Source organism: Suricata suricatta, chromosome 3, assembly GCF_006229205.1.
Source record: "Suricata suricatta isolate VVHF042 chromosome 3, meerkat_22Aug2017_6uvM2_HiC, whole genome shotgun sequence".
Classification (NCBI taxonomy): domain Eukaryota; kingdom Metazoa; phylum Chordata; class Mammalia; order Carnivora; family Herpestidae; genus Suricata; species Suricata suricatta.
In genome coordinates, this window is record NC_043702.1 from 110,369,963 (window position 1) to 110,373,745 (window position 3,783).

At 38.0% G+C, this 3,783-nt stretch overlaps 1 pseudogene; it reads left to right on the forward strand.

Annotated features, from left to right (window-relative positions):
- The first annotated feature begins 2,716 nt into the window (after window positions 1–2,716).
- Window positions 2,717–2,828, forward strand: LOC115288710 (annotated as a pseudogene).
- Window positions 2,829–3,783: the final 955 nt, after the last annotated feature.

Sequence of the window (3,783 nt, forward strand, 5' to 3'; positions counted from 1 at the left end):
AACTTTGGGACCTCATCAAGATAAAAAGTTCTGCACAGCAAAGTAAACAATCAACAAAACTAAAAGGCAACTGATGAAATGGGAAAAGATATTTGCAAATGATATGTCAGATAAAGGTTTACTATCCAAAATCTATAAAGAACTTACCAATTCGCCACCCAGAAAGCAAATAATCAGTGAAGAAATGGGAAGACGTGAATAGACACTTTTCCAAAGAGAACATCTGTGGGGAGCTGCCAGAAGAGCTGCCAGAAGAAAAGACATGTGCCTCCACCTGCAAGATCAGCCACCCGAACAGCAGAGCTGCGTTACCACTTTCAGCTGAGGCCTTCTTGTTTACTTCCCAGGCCCTCTGAGTTAGCCTCCCGGGAGGTGTGCTGACACTGCAGTCCTCGCCCTTGTTTCTTAGCAATTGACTCGCGTCAGCTGCCCGCCTTCTACCCCTTTATAAGACATGCATGCTCTCAATAAAGAGAGGCTTGATCAGAGACTTTGTCTTGCCTCCACTCTCTGTGCTCCCTGCCCTATCCTATTCTCTCTCCCTCCCTCAGGAACCTGCGTTGACTGACCAGCTGGATGAGACAGACATCCAGATGGCAAACAGGTACATGGAAATATGCTCAACATCACTCATCATCAGGAAAATGCACATCAAAACCACACTGAGATACCACCTCACACCTGTCAGAATGGCTAAAATGAACAACTCAGGAAACAACAGATGTTGGCAATGATGTGGAGAAAGGGAAACCCTCTTGCACTGTTGGTGGGGATGCAAACTGGTGCAGCCATTCTGGAAATCAGCGTAGCAGTTCCTTAAAAAATTAAAAATAGAACTACCCTACCACCCAGCAATTGAAGTACTAGGAATACAGGAGTGTTGATTCAAAGGGGTACATGTACCCCAATGTTTATAGCAGCACTATTGACAGTAGCCAAATTATGGAAAGAGCCCAAATGTCTATCAACTGATGAATGGGTAAAGAACATGTGGTACACACACACACACACTGGTATACTACTTGACAATAAAAAATAATGAAATCTTGCCATTTGCAATAACGTGGATGGAACTGGAGAGTATTATGCTAAGTAAAATAAGTCAGAGAAACACAGATACTCATATGTAGAATCTGAGAAATTTAACAGATGATCATAGGGGAAGGGAAGGAAAAATATAATAAAAACAGAGAGGGAGGCAAACCACAAGAGACTCTTAAATACAGAGAACAAACTGAGGGTTGATGGGGGTAGGGAAAATGGGTGATGGGCATTGAGGAGGGCACTTGGGATAACCACTGGGTATTGTATGTAAGTGATGAATCACTGGAATCTACTCCTGAAGCCAAGACTACACTGTATGTTTGCTAACTTGAGAATAAACAAACAAATAAAAAGCATGAGGCCTCCAGCTTTGTTTTTTCTCAAAATCATTTTGGTTATTCAGGGTCTTGTGGTTCCATATGAATTTTAGGGCTCTTTTTAATCTATGTCTGTGAAAATTACCTTTGATATTTAGAGAGATTGCACTGAGTCTGTAGATTTCCTTGGTTACTTTGGACCTTTTAAGACTATTAATTCTTCCAATACATGAACGTGAAAAGTCTGTCCATTTATTTGTCTCCTTTAATTTCTTTCATCAGTGTTTTATATTCTTTTTTCTATTTTTTTAGTGTAGTTGACACACAATGTTACTTTAGTTTCAGATGAAGAACTTAATATTCAAAAGCTTATATACTATGCCCTGTTCACCACAAGTGTATCAATCATCTGTTTTGATACATCACTATTATATCACTGAATATAAAAGGTACTTATGATATGCCTTTTATTCCCATGACTTATTCCTTTCATAACTGGAACTCTTTGTTTCCTATTCCCCTTCACCCATTTTGCCCATCCTTTCCCCCTCTTTAGCAACCATCAGTTTGTTCTCTGTATTTATAGGTTTAACTCTGGTTTTTGCTTGTTTATTCATTTTTTTATCAGTGCTTTATACTTCCTGGTGTATAAGTTATTCACCTCCTTGGTTAAGTTTATTCCTAAGTATGTTATTCTTTTTGATGCTATTGTAAATGGGATTGTATTTGGAATTTCCTTTTTGGATAGTTTGTTGTTATTGTGTATAAATGCAACTGACTATGTTGATTTGTATTCTGTAAGTTTGTTGAATTTGTTTATTAGTACTAAAAGATTTTGTTTTGTGTGTGGAGTCTTTAGTATTTTCCATGTATAAGATCATGTCTTCTGAAAAAAGAGACAATTTTTCTTCTTTCTTTCCAATTTGAATGCCTTTCTTGCTTTGGCTTAGACTTCCAATATTATGTTAAATAGAGGTGGTGGCAGTGGGAATTGTTGTCTTAATTTTGAAACTTATTAAAATGCAATAGTAATCAAAATAGTCTACTACATGCACATAAAGAGATATAAAGATAAACCAAGAGAAGGGTAAAAAAAATACAAATACTTATGAGGACAGTTTTTAGACATAAACACTTCAATAGTAAAGATGAATTATCAATAAATTAGTCAGAGACTTTTGGGGAGCCATCTGGGAAAAAATACTCTAGATATCAACCTCATTTCCTACTTCAAAACAAATTTTAGCCAGATGAAGTATACTGAAGGGGAAAATGAGACAATGAAAATACTAGAAGAAAACTTAGAGTAGTAAAAGCAGTCTCTGACTTGGGGACCTTTTAAAATCTAACATGATGTGGCTTCTGGGCCTTTTGGCTAAGATCAAGCTATTTGTTCTTAGCAGTTTAATCTCTGATATGTCCCTTGGTCTCACTGTTCGTGGGTTCGAGCCCCGCGTGGGACTCTCTGCTGACAGCTCAGAGCTGGAGCCTGCTTCAGATTCTGTGTCTCCCTCTCTCTGTCCCTCTCCCCCCCAATATAAAGAAACATTAAAATTTCTTTAAATAAAAAGGAAGATGTTGAAGTTTTACCCATATTAGGAAAATGCAAGTTAAAATCACAATAAGATTCTTATTTTCACCGAATATATTGGAAAAGAACAAAACAAATTCATAAAAAGCAATCCTGGACAGATTGTGGTGGTAATATAAATTGCCATATCCCTCTGAATGGCAATTTCAGCACTATTCATACACAATATGCTCCTAACTTTTGATCCATCGATTCATCTTCCAAGTTTCTATTCCTAAATTATATTCTCACAAAAGAAATATAGGTACACAGAAAATCACTTAATTATTGTGTTGATAGTCAGTGACTAAAAGCAGTCTTTCAATGGGAGACTAGAGAAACCAACTCTGGTACATTCAACCAATGGAATACTTTATAACTGTTAAAAAGAATAAGACATACCTCATTTTGCTCTAACTGACCTGAAACGAAAGCCCCACTATGGTTGATCCTTGAATAACATGGAGTTTAGGGGTGCCAACACCTTATGCAGTAGAAAACCCCTGTATAACTGTTGACATGCCCCAAGCATAATTACTAGCAGCCTGATGTTGACTAAAAGGCTTACAAATTGTCAGGGGGCTGCCAAGTTTTCTGTCTGCTTCAGGCAAGGATTATCACTCTCCGGAGAGTGAACCAGTAAACAAGATTTACATCTGGAGGCTGGAGATTGCCATTTCCTGGTCAAAATAACTTTGGCGTCTGTCATGCTGGGCAAGACGTGGAGTGGCCAAGGTGCACAAAAGATCAAAACCGTATTTTGGATTATTCAGTGCTAACTCCCCCCTTCCCAGCATTGCTGAGGCAAATCTGGGCGTTTCTTTTGATATTCATTTGACTCTGTTTACCTGG